Source organism: Atractosteus spatula, chromosome 12, assembly GCF_055471065.1.
Source record: "Atractosteus spatula isolate fAtrSpa1 chromosome 12, fAtrSpa1.hap1, whole genome shotgun sequence".
In the NCBI taxonomy this organism is placed as follows: Eukaryota; Metazoa; Chordata; class Actinopteri; order Semionotiformes; family Lepisosteidae; genus Atractosteus; species Atractosteus spatula.
In genome coordinates this window covers 23,042,212-23,065,255 of record NC_142717.1, presented here as the reverse complement: position 1 = coordinate 23,065,255, position 23,044 = coordinate 23,042,212, and the positions used below count along the sequence as shown (strand labels likewise).

At 41.1% G+C, this 23,044-nt stretch overlaps 1 protein-coding gene across 4 annotated transcripts in view; it reads left to right on the top strand.

Moving 5' to 3' along the window:
• Nucleotides 1–23,044, top strand: part of galnt1 (UDP-N-acetyl-alpha-D-galactosamine:polypeptide N-acetylgalactosaminyltransferase 1) — a 205,530-nt gene that overhangs the window by 44,474 nt on the left and 138,012 nt on the right. For all 4 annotated transcript variants that reach the window (XM_088928676.1, XM_088928677.1, XM_088928675.1 and 1 more), the window contains one exon: nt 1,117–1,212. The gene's annotated coding sequence lies outside the window, so the exon portion shown is untranslated. The remainder of the gene's footprint in view (nt 1–1,116; nt 1,213–23,044) is intronic.

The window sequence follows — 23,044 nt, the reverse complement described above, 5'->3', positions numbered from 1 at the left end:
AAGTCAAATGTGGGAATAATAAGACATGGAAAACAAAATGAATCAAAATAGTTTTTCTCTTCTTTTAGATTTTACAAGTTTGGTGTTTAAACTGGGATCTGTTTTGATCGAGAAAAACTAGAGCAAAGTTTGCACTGGGGCTTTGAAAATGTCTTTCTACTTTTTTTTTGTAGTTATTTGTGCTGTTCCATTAACTACGGTGGAATCGAACTTGAACCCCTTGGACACTTACCCACTATGGGAATATTAGAGAAACATGAGCAGAAAATCAATTAACCGAGAAAATTTCAAGCTACTCTAGGATTTAAAAAATATACTAAATGGGTTTCTCATTCTGAAAGTCCAAAATTATAAATAATTTGACTAAATTATGTGGCCTTGAGTAATGCCTGTATGAATAATTTGTAGTGTGTGATATCTTTGAATTTCATATTAAGGATTGAAGGAATTGTGAAAGATTTGCAAGTAGTAAGCCATATGTTTGATCTTGGCACGTGGCCTAACAAGGAAGCAGACTGTTTCCTATCACAGTTTTCAAAGGAAAGTCAGCAGGACCTTTGTTTGTATAATTGTCTGGCAATCAGACCTGCTTATTTCTAAACAAATGCATGTTAATAATGAAGAAAAATAAAAATCAATAATTGGCACATTACTTAGGCAAGGCATCCAGAATTGCAGGAAAGAAGAGATGAATACAGGTAATGTAGTATAAAGACATGTTCAGTTGCCCTGAATGTAAATTTATTTCATTGGTTGGATGGTAGATATTGGAAAAAATGAAATGTCGCAGTTATGAATAAGAGCTTTAGGTTCATCTTTGATTTCTGCTGGATGTAGCTGAGTTCAGAGTTTAACCTTGAGGTAAAAACGAAACCCAGTATCCTGAAAAATAGCATATTAAACGTTCAGTACAAGAATACACCATCATAGATCTGTTTGTTAATAATTGTTTTGGAACAATCCATGTGGCTTAATATGATAGCTTTTTAAAGCTAACAACTGTCATGATTGCACTTTGAGGGCTCTCATGAATCCGTTGGATGATAGATGTCTTCTGAAGTGTGTTGTTATGGTGATTGGAGTGTATTCTTTGAAAACCATGTTTCTTTTTTCCAGGAGGCATGCTTGTGTGAAAGGTGTCAGCGGTGGGATTTATCGAGCTCCACCCTTGCAGTCCATACATTCACCACTCTACAGGCTTCTGCAGTACAGGTATGGTCAATTACTGATCTTCATTTAAGAAGTTTCAGTCCTGCAAAAAGGGAATTTCTTGTTCTAACAACAACAGTACTAATACCAATGCTTAATCTACACATCCAGTTGAAAATGAGGCTGGGTGCTTTCCAATTCTTGGTGCAGTCTGCTTTGTACCTGTGGAGTTTTCTTCTTTTTTACTCTTGCTTATTTTAAGCGGAACTTTTTTTTAACTGCATTTAAAGCTTAGAAATCTTTACTTGGAAAAGGCATGACCTTTTTTGCTGTCGCATTGTATTAGCAGGAGTCGTTTGGGAAGAAAAGCTGCAATTAGTTCTTTGGAGAAATCCATTTGGAGAAGGATCAAGTAGAATGACCTATGGGGATGTCAACCCTTTCCTAATGAACCCTAATGTGTACTGTACAAGACATTAGATTCCAAAATGCAGTGCAAGTATTCAAACATTCAAACAGTAACAAGAACTATCAACACTAATTTATTGATTTTTTTTCTGGCTTGAGAGAATTTATTATTGAGCTGCTGAAAATGTGAGACTGCGGTAGAAAGCTGTCCTTCACAGATGTTGAGGTTTTTGAAGGTAGGCAAATTCATGTTTAATTTTAATCTCCAGCTCACTCATCTGAGACTATAATATTCATGAACCATGCTCAGGTGACAGTGGTTGAGAGAAAATTCTTAAAATAATGCCAAGGTCCTCTGAGTCAATTCCTTTCTGTGATGATCAGTTAGAGATCTTGTGAATGACCTTGCTGAAAGTACAATAGTTAAGGCTTCTTCAATAACAGACACATTAGTGAACAATAGTCTTGTAGCTACTTTGAAATCTTGGCTGAGGACAAGCAGCAAATCAACAAACTGAAATGGGCAACAGCAATGAAGCAGGATTATCGAAACTTGGATATATTGTAGGTACTTTTTACAGCATTGTCCAAATCTGAATAGTTTGTTATGAAATGGCTGTTTTTTCAAAGGTGGAGTAGAAAGTAGTACATCAGTGTACAAAAGCTACAGTGAGGCTCAGGGGTAGTTTAATGCAGTTGTGGATGTAATGTATATTATACATATTAAGGTATACTGAGTTTGCCAACAGGTACAAAAGGTTCTGATGCACTTCACCATCCCCTCAGGAATTGAGCAGAGATTAATCCTTCCGAATGACAATGATTCCTAATATACAGGCCCTGTGGTGAAAATATATATATTAGGAATGTAGAAGCTGAAGAAACAAAACACCCCTACACAGAATCCTGATACAAATTGTGAGAAATGTTTCAGGATATTTGGATTCAATGTAAATCCAACAAAATAGTTCATCTATATGGGAGCCTGATAGCAAAATGTTAAGCTCTGTAGAAATAAGAAAGCTTCCCTACTAAATACTCATATACTGACCAATACATTATTCTGGTTTTTCTACTGAACCCTGAAATGGAGAAGTATATGTTTTATAATTATTTCCAATATTGCTGTCTTACTTCACATTTTGGCTGGATTTAGTGTCTGTGAATTGTTTCTGTGTGCGCATGGTCTGTGACGGACTAGTGTCCTGTCTGGGGTGAGACACAGGTTAGTTTTTGGCTCGATGCAACCTTTGATAGGATGAAGTGTTTATGGATATTGGTTTAATGGATTTTTGTGGTTTTCTCCCAGATAATTGTACTACAGTACCTTTCTATATTTCTTGTTTATTAATATTATGTATAAACATTTCCTTAATACCTTAAAAAATAATGATCTGTAATTAAAATGTTTAAAATACAAAAATGAAGTGAACTCCATTAACATTTACATAATTACTTTGACTAAAATGTATATTCCAAAATCTAAATCATAATAAATATCATGTAATTAAAAAAAATGTAAGAAGTGTTGCAGGGTGTTGTGATTTGGGTCAAATTAGAGTCCGTCCTGACACCACCTTATACAGTATATTGCAATATATGTTTATATATAGCAATATGATATACAGTATATGTTTAGCACAGCATGGTTACAGAGTAAATAAAAATCAACATCGTAAAGGACAAAATTCAGTACAAAACTAACAGTAGGCACAGAACACTGGTTATTTACAGTAAGTGTCAGTACCTTGGTTCAGCCTTTTATAGAACAAAACTCATGGGACCTTAAGATAGATTGTAACACATTCAGGATGAAACATAAATGCGATTAAGGGAAAGTAAAACCATTTCTTACAAAATATGACCCTGCTCAGGGCACGACAGCTCTTGAAACTGATGCTAAACAGGATGGAACCTTTCTCCCTACACTAAATAAGACACCACCATAAAATAAGGGTGCAAGTTTCTTTTGCTGGCATATGTGACAAAAGGAATTATTTTTACATCAAAATCAATCGTTCAATTTGCTATATATAAAGCAACTTAATTCCTGGCGGGTTTCTGTCCAAAAGAAAGGGTCTAAACCTCTGGATGTCTGGCCTGCATAGGCTGACACATGCTTGCTGTGATGCTCCTTTGTGACTCGGGTGAAAATGAGAATCCCAGCCTTCACCGTACAGTAAATACTGAGTGGATCTCTAGGGCTGGTGGTTCTGACACCATTCCTCCTGCCTGTGCTTTTATACATTCACCTCTATTCTGTTACTGTGGTGTCCTTACTGGTAGAAGGGACCAATTATGCAAAGCCTGTCTTGTTGGCTTATTGTCATGCAGCCTATTTTTAGGCAAGCTATGCACTTGAGTAAAGAACTGAAACTGTGCATTTTAAATATAAATCAGTCCCATGTAAATGCAATTTAAATGCGTCTATTTTTTGTTCATGGTGACAGTAACAGCCACCAATATAAGCAAAGGTGGAAAATAACAATATAGCATGAGATTATATATACAGGATATATTCAAGATTGCATGGTAAAACAAGCAGTCTTCCTTCTGTGTCTGTACTCTGTATTTCAATTTTTGCTGAAAAAGCTCGATCAAAGAATAAGAGTAAGGTACAGAACGAGAAAAGAACAGGTTTTCATAGCAGAGGCTTTGGTTGCCTGAAAAAAGACGAAACAAATTCTGTGCTATCTAACAAAGCTTTTGAAATTAGACTTTCAGGTCAAGTTCATTCGCGTGGCCTTGTTTCAGGCAGAACCTCCTGTAAGGCTGTTTAAAAATACAATACATATAAACATTTTTTTTCCAAAGAAAGCATATGGATGAGAAACTTGTTACTATAATGTGATCACTCGCATAAGCTGTTGAACTTCAGGAGGCGCAAATAGTCTTGTTTCCCTGGTACTGGAGTGAGGATTTTGAATGACCGTCTTAAAAAAAGTCTGTTTTTCTTCGACATGCTCTGTTGGCTGTTCTCACACACGCAGGCAGAGCTCCTGGCGTTAGTCCAGGACTGTTCTACAGCTCCCAGCACCAAGAGGCCTTGTCTTGTTGAGTCCACAAGGACTAATTGAGGATGGGGTTGAGGATTATCTCTGCTGGATTCCTTTTTATACTGGGATGTGAACCAATTGAGTCAGATTAATAAGAGAAGGTACTGGATATGGTTGTTCTGTGTCAGGGTTAGGAATTCTTTAGGGTTTCATCATTGTGATTGTGGAATGTTCTGGAATGTGGGACTGCATTTCCTCTAGCAAGGGGTCTGACCCTAAGGCCTGCTACAGTAGGTGTGTGCAAATCTTCCCCAAAGTCTGAGATGTTAAATGTCAGATTTTGTGTTTTTTCAGCTAATTTAAATTTGTCCCTTAGGGTGTAATTTCATGAAAGTGATCAAGGGCTTTTATCCTTCCTGTAGGATGCATCAGGGTTTTTTGAAGGTCAGGGAATTTTACTCTTCCCACTTTTCCCATCCCATTCCCTTTGGGTCGCTTTTATCAAACAACCCTCACAACAGGATGGTTATGTTTTGAAAGAAACCAGGATATTGACTTCAGCCACGTGACTGTGAAGGTTGTTCCACACTCCCACAACCCTTTGGGTAATGAAGTGCTTTGTGTTCTTGTTTGAAATGAACTTCCATGCAGCTTCTCCTTGTTCTGCCCTCTCATTTGTGTTTAGTGTTGATTCTGAAAAAGTCCACTGGGTTGAATTTGTCAGTGCTTTTGAGGGTTTTGATTACTTAGATTACCATCATGATCTTCTGTTTTCAAGAATAAAGAAAGTTCAGGTCTTTCTTCCCGTCAGGCTCAAATCCAAATCCTCTCTCTTCTGCCTCCTGTGTCTGGTGAAACTGATCACATTTCCAAGCTTCCAGTTTAAAAGTGGACTTTTTAAATTAGCTTTTTAATAGCATTTACAGTAAGCCATGTGTGAGTCTTGGCCAGACATGTACTTAAAATGCTATAATAAGGAGGAAAATTGCCCTAAAAATAAAACCAGTGCACTTGTTTTTATTTATGAAGTCAAACCCATTGCTTTGCAAGTACATTGTATAAATTGACAGTAATGGATATTGATTAGAATTATACTGTAGAACGCTTGGATGATTGTAAATTGAAGTTTTTAATTTCAATTCACATCCGTGCCAAGCATGGCATAGGTAATCAATGTTTTTTTTTTTTTGCTTTTGCCTGCAGTTTCCATCTTTTCCTCTCATAATTCTCGCAAAGTGTGAATGTCAAGGATCACAGCGTGTGGCTCCAAATATCAATGTAGTCTGCAGCTTGTACTTAGTCCAGTCTGCATGACAGGCTTCCCCTCCGGTGTTGAGATTGCTAGCTTGGGCAGCCCGAATCCCTAGCGTAAAATCAATGGTGTTGAGGAAATGAATGGGAAGTGGTCAGAGCCCGGAGACCACAGGAGCCCAGCTGTGACTTTTAACATGCAAGAGGAGAACAAAGCGGGGCTCGTTTTGAGTCTGATCGCTTTCATACAGTGTTAAGTCCTAATTACTTCCCTATTATTTTGTCCAATTTTGTTTTCCTTTTGATAGCAGTACATTTCTGGACCTGGATCTGCTTGATCCAATTCAAGGTCGCGGGGAAGCTGGAGTCTGTCCTGGCAAAGCACCGGAGTGGGTTTTACACCCTGGAAGGGACACCAGTCCGTCGGAAGGCACACATAGACTCACAAACGTGCACAGACTCACACCAGGGCCAGTTTTTTCAGAAGCCAGTCAACCTTACCAGCATGTTGTTGGACTGTGGGAGGAAACTGGAGCACCTAAAGGAAAACCCACATGAACACAGGGGGAATATAGATGGCATCCCAGGACATCGGCACTGAGAGGCAGTCATGCTAACTACTGCACCATCATGATGTCCTCATCTCTGTAATCTTATCCGGTAAATGTTGGCCATTTATGGGATAAGATTACAGAGTTGCGGACAGCAAAGAACTCAGTGTTATCATTCCTGAGGTGGCGGAGTAGACTGTCTGCTCAGTGGCATTAGATGAGAATGTTTTTTGGGTCACTTTCTGAAAGGTGGTTTTGATGAGTAAATGCGGAACAGGAAATGAGTCCGTAACCCCCCCCCCCCCCTCGCCCCCCCAGACTCTCGACACACGCCGAGTATTTCCTGCTGGTCTTACTTGACAGACAAGAACAGTGTTTTCTTTGTCTTCAGATCTGCTGCATAATTGCTTTACCCCAGGAACCCGAATAAAAGTAATTAATTTACTTTGTGCATTCTCATTGTAACCAAACGGTACAAAAAGACTTATAATATTATGGCTTGATAATGGCCTATATCAAATTTCACTCATGGAACACTGGAATTACTGTATGTATTTGTATATTTATCTGTTCTGCCTGCTACAATGCAGATGTTTAACGAATAAGTTATTGCTGTGTGCAATAGATTACAGTGCTGGGTGTAACATAAGGAAATGTGGTGACGGTGATGTGCGTTAGAATGCCAGCACAATATCAGTGTATAAAATACTGGAATGTACAGAAACAGTTTAACATGTAAATTACCTCAAATGTATTTAAGGATAAGCTAGAATCAGATCTGCACATTTGTGCTATTTAATGGGGGAAATCCTCAGTTTCCACAGAGCCTACTTATTATTGTGCATTTGTAAAGAACATACAAATGCAGCCAGTTTCCTTACCTGTGCTGTACTGCACTCTGTTTTGGCATACGGAGTTTAGTGCTTAGTGCTACACACCTGACGAAGAACGATAGAGTGCACTTGTGTTGTGTTAGACATTAGTGAAACAGTAGCTTCATTTAAACTGTTCTCTTAATTTAATAATCATATTTTTTTAAATATATTTTGTATGTCATGTAAACATAAAATACATAGCCTAGCTTGTATTTTAAAATGTATTGTGGCTGTATAGTTTTTTTTTAAGGGGATTACATGTCATGAATGGAGCCAGGATCCATTAGATTGAGAGCTCTTGCATTAGACCACTATGTATGGTACAGTACTTTGACCTACAGTACTGTAACATTCATATACTGGAAGCTTATTTCTTTAAATCCACTTAATATGGAATCATGTAAATAAAGGGAAATGTTGGTATCTGAAAATAAAAATTACTATTGTTAATAACATTTGGAAACGTTATTATACTTCCATTTTTTAATATAATACCTTACAGCTGGTTGAGGTAGCTGAAAATAAAAAAGGTAAAACACAATATTTCATCTTCTGCAATATTTCATTTTCTGTATCAACTATATAGAAAATTTTACTCAATTTCTTGTGATTATTTTGGGAAAGTTTTGACATGCTCATTTTAACTACGTTTCCCATGAACATTTGCAAGGTGCAAATTAAAACAAAAACAACATATACTTCAGCAAGCATTAGTTATAAAAGTACTGTACCTGTCCTTATAAACGACCTAAGGCTGCATGAGACCTCCAGACCCACAGAAGCACAGCTGTGGATTTCTGGGATATGTAGTTTCTGTAGGCGGCTTCCCAATCAACTTTCTTCTACTTGGCTTTCTCCTGTCTTATTTTGGAATTATCTGTTACTTACAAATGTCTAAAATATACTAATGGAAAAAAGAAATGCAACACCTCCTCCTCCACATTCTGGCCCTCCCGTCTGCGTGGAAAATGCTGAAGAGTGACTCATCCATGAAGAGGACCGGATGCCACTGCTGACGAGTCCATCGCAGCCTCTGTCTGGCCCAAGCCAGTTGGGTGTGACGTCTAGGAGGTGTGAGCAGAGGGCCTCTTACAGGTTGCCTTGCTCTATGGCCAGCAGCATGGAGCCTCACTGTCCTGTCACTGACTTGGGCATTGTCTGCCAGCAGTTTCAATAGCAGTACGCATGGCGGATTTGAAACGATCTCTCAGATGGACCTGATGGATAGATGGTCTGATGTGTCGTTCCTGCTCTGGTGTTGTCACTCGAGGGCGACTGGATCTTGGATGGTCATCTGTCCTGCCGGTCTGCTGAAACCGTCTCTGCAGTTGGGACACAGTGGAGCGGCTTACTCCATAGTGTCTGGGAACGCTGGCACATGACATGCCTGCCTACAGCATGCCAATGGCCCTCTCCCTTGCTTCTGGTAACATTCGAGGCATTATTGAATGCACAGAAAACTGACTAAGTGTGGCCTTTTTCTTGGAGTGACCTAAGCTTTGAATTAAGGCCTTTTCAAGCCTGATCAGGCTTGTTCCACCTGGAACTCGTTGGGTAAAAGTGCACCTAACGAGCTTTCGTGTGATTGGCAAGTTGCAATGCCTCACTGCACCAGCTGTATTGCTGGTCAGAGGGCTTAAAACAAATTGACAACTTTTTGTGAAAGTACATAACCTATAACTAATTTGGAGTATTCTCGTTCCAAAAAATGTTGCGTTTCTTTTTCCATCAGTGTATATAACATGGAATAAATCATCAAAAGAAACTATGGGGGAAGTATTTAAGATACTGAAAACAGGAGGGACTTCTTCGCCTAAACTGTTGCATTTCTTTTTTCCCCATCAGTATATTTTTAAAATTACATCTATTTTGATATTTTATTACACAAAAAAGAGGACAATTATCTAATTTGCTTAAACTGCTGAAATTTTTCATTTTAAATGTTAGTTTGTAAAACAAAAAAGGTACTAAGGTACTAACTACTAAGATATCAACTACAGTAGAGTATTAGTGTTCTTCTTGCAGTCTTCACCTAAATGCAATTACCTATAATATAATTTTTGAGCAGTGCATACTGTACCGCAGTGTCAAAAGCAATGTTAACAATTTAAATATATTGATGTAAATACAGTGCAGACTTCAGTTGCAATGCAATTTACAGTACGAGACCAGTCATTCCCATCACTACGTAAAATTGGTTTTAATCTGACCTTTTTATTTTTTTACCGTATTCTTTTAAATATTTTTTTAAACCCACTATGTAGTTTTTTTATAATCAAAATCTTAAAAATATATCATTTCTAATTACTATTCATACAGTTACTATGTATACACAATTTCTAATAATTCTGTATACTGTAATTAAAAAAACAAGTTTGGTCTTATGCAGTATTGTGCAATACAGTATCTCACTTGGAGTTTGGTAGTAATGTGGTAACAACATCCTGTCTCAACAACGCAATCATTGTATTTAGTGAAATTGTCACTAGTACAGTATGCATACGGTATGCTTAGTGCAGGAAAGCACTATTTGATTCATGCGTATTTGCTCCTGTACTGATTTGTCTAGCAACCACACAGCTCTGGTACTTTAAGTATTCACTGTGCCACCTGGCAGTTTTTACAGATTAGGGCAGTCCGGCATCAGATTGTTTCAGAAGATAAAGACGTTGTGATGCGATGCTGTCTGGAATATCAAGGTGCCTTCAGTGGATTGCCATCTGACACCTTGCGCATTCTAGCTGGCTGCAACTGTGAAAGTTAAAAACAAAAGGAGGCCTTTCAGCCTATCTAGCCCATTTGATAGTGGCTAATTGATCCAAGGATCTCTTCCAGACGTTTGTTGAAAGAAACAAGGGAATAGGCTTCAACACCATGGATGGATAGTTTGTGTTTCATGGCTTATATTAAATAGGTTCACAGAAAAATAAACTTATTCCATCATTTCTTTAAAAAAAATATTGACATGGTTCCCCTATGAGTAGCCCTTTCTTAAAGCTGTTTGAATGAAAGGTTCACCATGTAGATGAGCTTAGAACAGGCTCCAGCACAGGAAGTAGAGAGTAACTGTGAAAAGGCGAGGCAGTGTTCTGTGTTTAGCCATTGTGTTTCATGTAAACTGATTAATCTGTTAACTTTAGGGACATGTAAAGAGAAAACATATAGTAATACTTGCAAATTTGTCAATCAGGTGAAAGAGATAAGCGTTATGGGTTAACTACAACAGCACTTGGTATGGGCTGCTCATGTGTCATTTGCAAGGCTCTGATCAGTGTGAATTCAGTATCTCTAGATGACAAGTAAGATGCATAGATAAAGTTACCATAATAAGTGTTTTCTGTTAAAATATATTTAATGTGTCCTAACTGTGCTAATAACCCAAGTGCTACAGGCTGCAGGTAATACATGCTATTATATAAAAGCTGTGGGGTTTAGAGTGCTGAGTGTTTAGAGTGACTAATTTCTTTAGTCAGGTGTAGGTAAGATATTGGGGAAATACATGCGTCGTGTGAGAAATGAAACTACGTCAGCAGCAATTCTAACATGCAGTCTGGGTTTGGAAACTACCGAGTCCACTAGTTTGAAAATACCTATCACACGCTTGAGTCTTGTAGGGGCGTTACAGAATCTGGAGCTAAGTTCTTGCTACAGACAGCTAAATATTGAGACCAGTAATCCAAAAATCTACAGAGAATGGGAATAAACCTAGTCTGGAAACAGATATTCAAACTGCCTGCATGTGCTGTATCAGCCCAGCTAATCTGATCAAGTCCACAGCAAATGGGTTTCTAAGGTCGCAGAAGTAAAAAGGTTTTTGATGAGGCTGTTTTATTAAAGATTTGCCTAAATGAAATGCATGAGATGTACACGATGTTCAGCTATATCAGGTGACCTCCCGTGGCCTCCTTGCGAAATGATTCACCAGGCTGTTTGGTTTTTGTGACCCTCCAACAATAAGTGCTTCCTCAGAAATAGAATAGTACTTCATTAAGCAGAAACCAGTGCAGCATTGCCCACAAGCAGATTTTACTCACGATTAAAACATCATTATATAACAGTTGTTTATGGCCCACGTGGTACAGCTGGAGTAGAACATGACAAAACTGTAGGCCCATTAGTGAAACAGTGCTGCACTCATCTTGTACCAGTCAGCCTGGGCATTCACACTCTCAGCCCTGTGGAGCAGGCCGTGGCTGTCAGCGTTAGGCGGGTTTGTCGTGGAATTGCCTTCTTTTAATGTCTCATTTGTATTCCTGGTGGTGGGTGTGCAACACGCAAACATGCCCGGTAATTAAATTGTGCCTGTTTAACATGCCACCCTCAAGGGCTCTGTTTTTCTAACCTCTGTTTCAATGCTTCGCCCCCCAAATCGGCTCCAACCAGAGTTATAGGACAGCGTTTTGTATTCCCATCTGCTGTGCGCTGCGTGATCGTAATTAAGGTGATGGTGAAATCGATGGAGGAGTGGATGTTTGCCGACCTCACTGTCCCGGCGGGGTCTCCTGATGGCCCCCAGGTGCCTGTGGCTGTGAACAGCTATTGTTTACTGCCTCACCTCTCCTGGCACAGGGCTGAAGGGGCTGGGCGCTGGTTTTCACTGTCTTTGTTCCTGGCCGGGGGCCAGTACTAAGACGATAACGAGCTAGAAGTTGAGTCCAGCTTGCACTGCAAGAGGTGACGACATACCTTGTCCGAGCAAAGACTCTACGGCCTGCTCCATCTTCCGTACCCTGTGCTTTACTGCTGATTCGTTTCCCTGTTTGTACAGGATTTTGGTTTCCTGTCTTTTGCGTTGCAATTTTCTGTTTTCTTTGACGAAGGATTTGTATGAAAAAAGTGTCTCTCTCTCAAACGTGAGACCATCATGAGGAAAGAATGCGGAACAGAATTCAGTAGGGTGCTACACAAGATTCAAGAGAGGTTACAGAAGAGTGCAACAGCATGGGAATAGTGGCAGTGAAAATTAACTTCTGGACTCTGAGCATGGTATGTTGAAACTTTGGTTTATTTTTATAGGTATAGCATTTAGAATTATCGTGTATTTCCTGTGTGATCTAATGCCTTCAGGTTTAAATGTGAACTGGACATAGAGGTAGTGAAACTGAGTCACGCTGAAGGAAATGAGTGTCACATGGCATAGTGTAATTAAGGAGGTAGCCTTTGGGGTTCTGCCTTCACACAGCCCATTCATGATCTTTAGCCAGTCATGGCAAAATGTATCATGTTATCTTGGATCTGTCAAACCAAGAGGGGAAAAATATCCCCAGGATCCCTTTACAATAGAAAATGAAAAAGAAATGTATATTCCTGTCTGGTAGCACATACAGACGTAAAAACCATCTAAGTGCGGTTGAGCAAGAGTTCTGTGTTTCACAGTCCTCAATTTCTGCCACAAAAACTCAGATTAAAGACCAGATTTTACAAGTTTTGTTTAGCCTACTCTATCGTGCCCAGTCAAGGGACTTGTGTGAGGAGGGAGGCGGTGTGTCACAAACTTTTTATAATTACATATGTGTTCTGTGGAAATGTTGTGCAACATCAGGCTAGACCAGGGTTTTCCAAACTGGATGTCCAACCATGGACCCCCAGTAGGGGGTCAGCTACACTACAGTGGGTCCTTGGAAAAGAAAAATGTGATGCGGAATCGGATTTATGCTGAGAATTCACTCTGACCTGACATCCTGACTCTGAAGTCTGTGCTATCACAGCAGCCATTGCGTTAAGTTACTCAATATACACAGGCTCACGCACAGGCACTGCTGTGGTTTTCAAATACAAATGAAGAAGTATTTCACATAATTTAAGGTGCGGGCATTCTGAATGTTTACCGAGTGCAGGTAATTTCTTTGCTAGCCTTAGATTTCCATATATAAAGGGTGTCAAAACACCCAGTAGTACATGGTCTGTATGTTTTGCAACTGGAAAAGGGAGTTTTGTGCTCAAAAAGGTTGGGAACCACTGTGGTAGACATTTCTCATTCGAAGACCAACCATTGTGATTCAGACACATTGTACAACAGTAATGGGCTGTTTGCTGGCCTTTCCTCAGATAGATGGCCTTGTGGTTACTGGTTGACCCCTCTGTGGTGGAACTTAAATCTTGGTATGTGGTCCCTTGTTAAAAAATAAAAAATTGCATGTTTGTTATTCTGACATTCTCCAGGGCTGTGTTCTCCTCTTTAGAGTTTCTGGTGAACTCCAGACACTCTCTTCCCCAATTAATAATAATTCTTCGATCCCAGCTTTATTTCTTTCATCTGTGGGGAAGGAGATGACAAGCCAACAAATTAAAGGGAACTGCAGAAACTCCTGGGGCGTGAGATCGGTGACCCACAAGATGACACCTGCCTGCCACAGGCGCAAGAGACCAGGACTGAGAAACACGAATGTCAGTAGATATACTATAATACTGGGAGGGATGGGCACATTAAATGTAGATACTAAAGGAAAATAATCTTTTTAAGTAAGTGTCCCATTTCGTTGCAAATCTGCAGAACAGTAGATAAGAGGATCTACTACTCGTGAGGTCAAAAAGACTCCATTTTGACAGTTATTGATTTGACAAAAGTTTGGAGAGCCGAAATGCAGGCCGTCAGTAGATTGACAACCCAGTGCGTGTTACAGAGTTATTAACCGAATGATGACCCTTTCATGTCAGTCTCTTATCTGTCTGTGTTGCAAGAAGTTTTGGTGTCCTTCATATGAGCTGCCTGCCACAGCCACAATTTACTTCCGTACCGCAGCTCCCTTCCTTCCACTAATATCTAATCTGTGAAATAAGACGAACCCGTGCTTCCTGTCAGTCAGTTTGAGTTTTTAAGCAATTTAACAAAATGGAGACACTTTATAACATCATTTCATGTTCCTGAAGCCTAAGAATCTGTATGTCCTTCATTTTCTTGAATCCCATTGGCCGTTGCTCCAGGAGTAGAAAAGGCTCTTATACTGGTGCCAGTTCAGCACATTGAGGGATCTGAGGGGGGTGACTCTTTTAGATTAACCTGGGTGGCCACAGTTGAGAACCTGCCAGTGATTTCACACTTGGTCTTAAAGCATCCTCTTCTTGCTTCACATCCCCGCCTTTTTCTAACTGCGTGGCACAGGACTCACCGCCCCCTCTCTCGATGGGCAGATAGATTTAAGCACTGTGCCGCTTGCTGAAAGTGACAGTCTGCCATTACTGTCGCTCAACAGGGGCGAAAACAGATGTCCAAGTGTATTTCCATTGTTTCAGAAATGTTGCCAGGCAGTTGAAAATGCCCATGCTCCCTCCCTCTAGGTCAGCCTCTTCTCACTGGTGTTTAAACCTTTGGAGACCACACACTGAACCCTTTTTCAGTTCTGCGTCGGAATGGATTAGAAACTCTTATTGTCGGCTTTTTTGTTATACTATGAAACATGTTCGTTCTCATCCCCATTTATGCTTCACCCAGAAACCGCATTTCAATTTTGTCCTAGAATTGTCCAGGGAAGGTGGTTTGGTTAGTGGTGCAGGCAACGCATTGTTCATTTCTGTTCATATGTGGTCATACCCTGGACAGCTGGTGCTGTGTAAGACAGGTCAATAAGCAGCTGGACCCCACGGAGCAACAGATACACGCCACAGGGATTTGTTGCTCCTCGGGATCGGCAGGACTGTACATCTCCATAACGGGCTCATAACACACTGCGAGGGTGATCCCTCTCCAGGTTTCCCAATCAGCCACCCAGGAATGAATGACTTTTCATTGTGAAACGTGCTGGGGAGGAGTTGGAGCGCGGTTTCCCTGTTTATTCATAGGCTGTTCCAATGGGGGTTTTGTGGCGATGGTTGGGAAAAAGTTTTAAAATCGTTTTAATGAGGGGCATGTCCACAGTGTATTTTCGTGCATCTGTTCACTGGGAATGGGTTTTGCGCATTGCCTGATGGGACTGGACTAATTATTCTGGGTGATGATTGATTGCATCTGTACAATTAGGGAAAGGCTGCATTCTCCGGTTTGGTTGCCTTATAAAAGCATCTTGATGGTTTGGAAAGGAGGTCTTCCTATTGTGAATGGGCATTTCTTTAAATCTTTCCTAGTTTTGTACCTTTCTTCCCACCATTCATTAAATTAGTGGAGAAAATAATGCCTGTGTCCCCCCCCCCCATTTTCCTTTTTATTCCTGCTTTAGAGCTTATTTTTTTGTTTGGAGTGCGCGAGCCCAGTTACCCTCTGGCCTTGCTGCTTTTCTTTACCCACTCGCTTCACATTCAGCCCCGGACAGGGCCGTTTCAGAGCCGGGTTCGCTGCTGTAATTAATGCAACAATCTGGCTGAGTGCAGCCGTAAGACTAGTGCAGCAAGCCTGATCTAGAACCTGCACGAAATGACACTGCTGAGAGAAACAACCCATAAACCTCCTCTTAATGTGATCAGAAAATTGTGCTGGTGTTGTCCAGCAGAACAGCAGTGACTTGTCATGCCTCAGGTCTGTGACAGAGTTGCAGTGGCTAGCCTTCCGTTTGAAAACGGAAGAAACAGATAGGTGCGATGACAGGTTCTTCAGGAAAGAAGAATAGTGGTAACAAAAGGACTTCTGTGTCCGAACAGTGAGCGATCTCATTAAACAGGGGAGAAACTGGGGTGACACAGCTAGACCTTTCACTCTGTAACCAAAGGCAGGCAGTCAAAATGCTGAAACCTAGCCTGTGGTGTGAAGGACAGGCGTACAGTATGTCATTTCAAAACTAAAGGAAATATCTGTAAAATATATTTTAAGTATGATATAGGTTTTTGTAGGTATTATTTTCCGCTGTCCAATTGTATGTCGCCTTGAAATGTTTCAAGTTTAGTCAGTACAGTTAGTTGCTCTGTTCCCTAAATGATGAACAGATTTAGTTCATTACGGGCCCAAACTAATGTAAAACCTCCTGCTCTAGAATTATTTAAAATATAAATATATAACTGGTTTCAGTGTTTATACATTATCCTGACGAGTACTGTACAGCCTAAGCACTGGGTTCGGCCTACCACTCGGTGGGGGCAGGCGACTGGGCCTGGAGCTGGAGTTTCCATGCTCACCTGCATCTCTGCTGTGTGGGACCAAGCCTGCTGGGGCAGTAAGGAAGGGGAAGTGCTTGCTGGGAGATTTATGTAACCAGTAATGACTGAATCACTCACATTACCTCTCCTGGGGGGGTTGTAAAAAACATGGAACTGTGTCAAAGTTCAGCCTGCCTGCCTCGTACTGAAAGGCATTACTGTAGTGTGTGTATACTATATGTGTGTATACAGAGTTGTTTTGTGTTTTGTGGCGTTTAGAGGTGGGAACTGCTTTGTCAGTCAAGTAGTGTGTAAACGGGAACTTATAACTTGAAACACACAGTGGGAAGTGATAAAGAGTGGTTTTGCCAGTAGACAGAGCAGGGGACTGAGTGTCAGGTGTGAGTGCTGTTGTGTGGATAAACATACAGATTTTCACTCAATTCTGCACGTCCCCCACCTACTCCTGGTAGCCTGCAACAACCCATTATAGAAAGTGTTGCAAAAGCAGTACAGGTTAACTTAAAAGACTTCTTTTATGAGTAACTCCAGTCTCCCAGTGGCTGATCTGCTTGAGCTAAGTTCAGGGGTTCTGAAAACCTGTAGACTCTGCAGTAAACTCTGCAGAGGAGCAATTGTGATTTGCCAGAGATACCCAGACCCCCTGCCAGCAGGTAATCACTCATCATCCATTGGCTGTTTCTCTTGCTCCAGGAGGATTGTCTTCCATGAACCCAGAGGTGACTGATAAGAAAGGTGATTGTTTACTGAGGGGCAGGGAAAACTCAGAACTGTGGGATAACTCCTGTACTGGTGAGAACGTGCTTTTCGAGCTGCCAACAGTCCAAGGTCTCCCAACACCAGACAAGTAAAACATTTAAAGGTCTCCTCATAAAAGGATCTAAGATACATCTTACCTGCCTTTCACGGGTTGGGATTTTACAGGTTTTTAAGTTGGGTGGTTGAAAGTTATTTTACTGTTATTTCGCTAAACCCCATGTTTTGAGGCCAGCTTTGATCTGAATAGCTGGCAACAATTTGTAATTGCCAATGAAATCTTATGTTCATGAACAGCAGCTGAGTGATGGGCTACAGAAGGAGTGTTGTTTATCCAAAATATGTTGAAAGTAATGCTCTGCATCTTGCCTTGAGGCCTGGCATGTGTAAAAATGAAATATATGATATAGAATATATTCATAGATGCTCTTATGTAACTGGATAGATCACACGTAGGCAGCAAGAAAATCTGGTTAAGGGAGTGGAAAAAAAACTTAACATTTTACTCCCAGAATTTCTAGCTTGAGTCCCAGGAAGTCTGTTTCAGGTTGACCTGATCAGTTGACTTTTGCATGGTCATGCAAGCCTCAAGTCTTCTGCATTCAATTGGTGAAAAGTGTAGTTATCTAGTGCCAATTGGTGATCCATACATAGGCTTTTAGTTTACTGTAGCTAATGTTGTTTAATTTTGTGATGGGCCCTCCCTGCTACGAGGCAGGTATACCCTGGCAGAGGGAACCAGGACATCATGCCTATAATTTCAAAAGCTGGAGGCACAGGCTGCTGGAATGCTAATTTATAAGCCTTCTTAACACTGGCAAATCTTTAAGAACCAGGCTAAACATCAAAAGGAGTAAAATTAAATTGCTTTGCTTTTGAAAAGCTTTTGCCTTTGGTCTTTTTTTTATTTTTCTTCATTGCCAAAAGTGTGGATTTATTAAGCGCACTCTTATCAACACCACCATTCCTCAGCAAATGAAATGATTTAAAACATTGGTAGGCAGTTATGTAGATGTACCGTTATTAGCACAAGATTTGCAAACCTATTCTTTCATAAGAAAACTTCATCTAAAAAAAACTTGAGCTGTGTAGGAATTTGCTTAATGTGTGCAATCAAGTGCTGCATTTAAAATAAAAGCACTCATTTAAGTAAACACTTCTCTGAATGTCACCTTGGATAAGGATGGCTGCTACGCAGATATTATTGTGGGACTCCAGAGGGTCGCTGCTGGTCTCTTTCATACTTTTCCAGGTTGGAAGGCATTGTTTGTGAAGTACAGTAGGTGACATTTTAGTTTTTTTTAAAGGAATGTTTTGCCAAGAGTTAGTTATTGCATTACTCTGCTTTTCTGCTGCAGCGCTTTGTGATTGAGTCGAGGTCATGGATCAAGTGAATGCATTTAGGTGTTCTGAACCTGGCCTTAAAGCAGGCATTAATCTAAACTTTGGCCACATTCTCTGGCACACCCCCTTTTTTCCATTTAGAGGCCTTGTAAGGGGAAACTGCCAATATGAGACTGAGGCTGAATGATTTCTCGATGCAGAATGGGATTGAAGAAATGGTGCTCTTAGGTGCCTAATTTCAGCTGGTCCTTCAAGGTGAAGTCTGGGTAAAGACAAGGTAAAAAAATGAGTCTTGGGTACGATTTGTGTTTAGTGCATCACTGAAAGAAGTTTTGGTGAACGTTGTATTGTCTCCATTTTTATATGCTTTTTATTCCTTTCCTATTTATCAAATGAATATTTACCCTGCACAGCATAGTGGCACAGTGGTTAGCATAACTGCCTTGCAGAGCCGGGGCCTTGTGTTCAATTCTGAACCAGGGTTGCTGTCTGTGTGGAGTTTGTATGTTCTCCCCATGTTGAATTTTGTTTCCTCCAGGTGCTCTGGTTTTGTACCACAGTCCAAAACCATGCTGACAGGCTAATTGGCTTCTGGGAAAATTGGCCATAGGTGTTTGCCTGTTTGTCTGCCCTGCAATGGACTGGCGTTCTGCCCAGGGTGTATCCTGCCTTGCTCCCATTGCTGGCCGGGCTAGACTCCGGTTCTCCCGCAGCCCTGAATTGGCAGAAAAGGTTAGAAAATGGATGGATTTTTACCCCTATGGGTAATCTGTAGTGTTCAGCTTGTGCTTAAATAGGGATGCTGGTTCTTGGCTGAAGTGCTGGCATTCAGCTCTAAACTCCATGGATAGTTTTTGCATGAATCTGGAGGATGAAGAAGATGAGAAGTGTTTACACAGTCTCCATCGTCTTAAGCCCAGCATGCACTCTGGCTCATTACCAAGAGGTCTGAAGGAAGCGCTGCCTCATGGGTAACCTGATTATAGCATGAGTGCTGAGTGCTGCGGCCAGTGCTGTAATTGGTTTTGGAGAAGAAGTATTGCCCCAGGATCTGAATGCTTCTGCATTCGATGATACAATAGGTGGCAAATCTGGAAGGTTACAGGCCTCGAGAAGTCTTTTTTTTATTTCCCTTTTGTTTTAGTATTCATTTTAGCCATAGATCCTAAAATGTCTGGTGTACCAAAAGCAGTTTAGTCTTGCATGAAGTGTCTTTGCATCTGTCACTGTGATCAAACCCCAATGGAATGTAGATGACAAGTCCTGCCTGTGCTAACAGCAGGGAAAATTAAAATGCCAGTGTTTTCTTCCAAATAGTTGTGTATCATGCTTCTTATGTCATTTTAATGTATTCAGGACAAGCCTGTCTAAAAAGTCTCATAAAAACACAGAACCTCAGATATTTTTATGCTGTAATCCTCTTGCCTTTGGGCACTGATCACAAAGGGTTAGTGTATCTGTGTAAAATAAAGTTGTTTTGAGTTTTAGTTGTTTTGATTACAGTGTACTCCGTGCTTCTCACATGGGGATATTTATGTTAATGTAGTGAAGGAAACATGGGTTCACATTCATCTGTAGTGACAGTAGGCAATCTCTGGCATTCTGTTTGTGACCAGCTCATCTCCTCCTATGATGAGGACAGTCCTGTGACAGCTGGGGAAGACTTCACCCTCTTCATTAAGTGTCAGGGTGGCACCTGGCTCTCCCTGTTGTGCCAGGAAGAGAACCCAGCACACTTGCACTCTTTGCTTTGTGGTGCACATGTTTATTAATGATCATATTAGTGCTATTAATCATTTCTTTTTACTTATACTATACTATAGCCTGTTCTGGGGATTTTGAGCCGCACATGTTGAAGCAATCTGAAACAGTTGATGTCCTCGTGGTGTGGAACTGGTCATACACATTTCCAAAAAGCTTTCATTACCAAATGTATCAGCATTTGCGCTGGATCTTACTCTTGTGTGTCACTCTTCCAGTTGTGGATTTGGCTGCTGTATCTACAGCAGAGTTTGCACCTGGAGCTCTTGGAAAGGACCTTGTACCAGATAATGTCACGAACCACAGTTTTTCCTGAGCCAATGAGTCAGTGTGCCTGAATTTTCAATTTTTCGAGAGTTTGGAACCATGAAAAAGTGCAGATCAGGCAGTGTTTTCGGAAAGTTACCGTAAAATAATTCTTTCCTCCAGTGTCCTTGAGCCACCCAGCACTGGCCAAAACCTGCTGGGCATGACGGTGAAAACACATGACAGTGCTTCAGACGAATGTTCTGTGAGATTGGAGAGAAGCTAAGAGACCTTGTTACTGCTCCCAGTCTTGCCCTGGCATGGCATCTGAGGGTTCCTAGGGTAAAGCAAATTCAGTTTGAGTGCCCTTGCTGCCCTGTAGCAGTCTCTGTGTTCTTGGCTCAGTGACAACCCTCTCCCACTGCGATAAGCTGCATGTCTCTGCTCCGTTGTTCCGCTTGGCCAGCGCTAATCCATAGAAATATCTTTAAGCAGTTTTCAGAAATGAGGAAGATAAACTTAACCCAAAAAAATAGCAGCAGGCATTTAAGTTGCACTGATTTAAGTACATATCAAGCAGCACCTGCAGTGATTTTGAAAGATTGTTGAGCTCCTAGTTATGCTATTCAGGGGCTGATGCAGTGCTTCGGTAGTGTGGGTGGGGGGGTGCCGAGGACATGGGGCTGCTGAAAATGTGCTGGATATCTAAACGAGTGACAGCTAAGCAGACAGCAGATCTGTTATGCCTTTCACAATTCATTGAGTCTGCGGTTCTGGAACTGGGATTTGATCAAAAGATGCTCAAAAACCTGTTGCAGGGGAAAAGAAACATAAAACGGAAGAAACCTGAGAGAATGAGGTGGGGCTGGGAGGGGTCGAGGGTGGAATCATGCCGTTTTCTGCTTTTAAGGGGAAATCTAATTCACAGTCTGTACAAGGAAAACATATGATGAAAACCTTTAATCCTCTTTCAACAAAGTTCTGGATTGTTTAATAAAACCCTGCCCTGGAAACCAAGTCAGTGGCGAACCAGAAGGGTATTGCATTACAGTTTAGTGATCATCCCTGCCCTAGAGTACGTGTCAGGGTGTACCAGTTATTTCTGAACTTGGAGGGTTCTGACAGTGAGTCTTTTTCTTTTCTCCTTCTCTTTATCATGCGGCGGGAGATCAGCGCCAGGATTTCAGAAGGAAGAAGAGAATTGTGCGCAGTGGCATCCTGAGAGCTCTTTAAACAGGTTGCCTGGGGCTAGCCTGAGCTTACAGCTTGGAGAAAATCCTTAAAACCTCACTGTGATTAATGATGTCAGATCTCTGCAGTTTCTTTACATAGCATTAAACGTACCACTTGCAGGCGCCTTTTAGTGAAAAATTAGCTAAAATACATTGCAGGTTCACTTTGATTACTGTACTTGAATTTTCTTCAAGGCCTTCCTTGTAATGCCATCTACTTTGATTGTGACGACAATTGAAAGCGCAGTGCTAGTAATCCAGTAATCCACGCTTGTCTTGCGGGCACACTTGTTTTAAAATTGGAATTAAATTTCTTTTGATCTGTTTATTTTGCAATTGCCAGATGCTGACCGCCTTAGCCTACTGCCGCGTACCTTGCACAAGCTCAGCAGGGGTGGAGGCCTTTTCTGAATTCACGCTTTCTGGTAGAAGAATTGGCAATCAATCAATTACTGTCGCTAATGTCACTGCAGCCTAACAGCTGCCCAAAAGGCCAAAGGAATTCCTATGGAACATCAAGACAAAGACGTCCTGACTGACTGGCATTTGCGTGCTGCCATTTGGGGAATCCTGGCCCCAGGGGTCTAATGAGATAGTCGGGGTGATGTCTAGACGGTAGGGCTCAACCTTTTCTTCAGACGAACCATCTAACAGATTGAGCAACTTCACAAATTGAGCCACAGCTCACTTGCTCAAGGCTAGACCAGCGAATGCTTAGACATATTAGCAGAGCACAGGTGTATCTTCCATTAACTAACTCTGTTGTTACGAGCTCACATCCGAGGCTCCCTGTCTCTGCTCTGCGAGGAACACGGCACTAAGGAGATAAGCCTGTCGATATAGGGGGTTTGTCAAATCGAACAGTTAAAGAAAAGAGCCATTTTGTGATTTTGTGAGTGTTCTCTGGTGCCTCTGCACATTTCTTTTACATTGTTCAGTACAACACCAAGAAAGTAATACAGTTTTTCAAGCTGCTCAACTTGTGTAATAGAAAACGTTTGAAGATAAAAGCAGTCAGTTGGAACGAGCATGGATTTCTGTTACTAGGGCCTCACTACAAACAGCCGTATCTCACAAGGGATTCACTTGTCGGCTTCAAGGCTTGAGGCTAGTGTGCCTTTACATGCAGCCCCCTGTTTGTTGAACAAATAAATAATGTTTGGTTTAATTTGCAGCTCCTGAAAGAGCGAGGCAGCTTCCCTTGGCAGGCCACATTATTGAAATTTCGTATTTCAGTAAGAAAGATGCTTTGATTTAGACTTTTGGCACAGTCTAGTTTAGGTTTCCTTAATTGCACAGTGTAAGCTGCGAACTGTTACTCGGCTTGTGACAATTCCTCATCGCCAGCGCCAGCGTGTTGCCCTCCCAGAGTCTGCTCTGCCTTCTCATTAGGGGACCTTGCGATTTTTTTTCGCTTTCTCCGAGCAGCTGCTGTACTGCGAAGTACTATC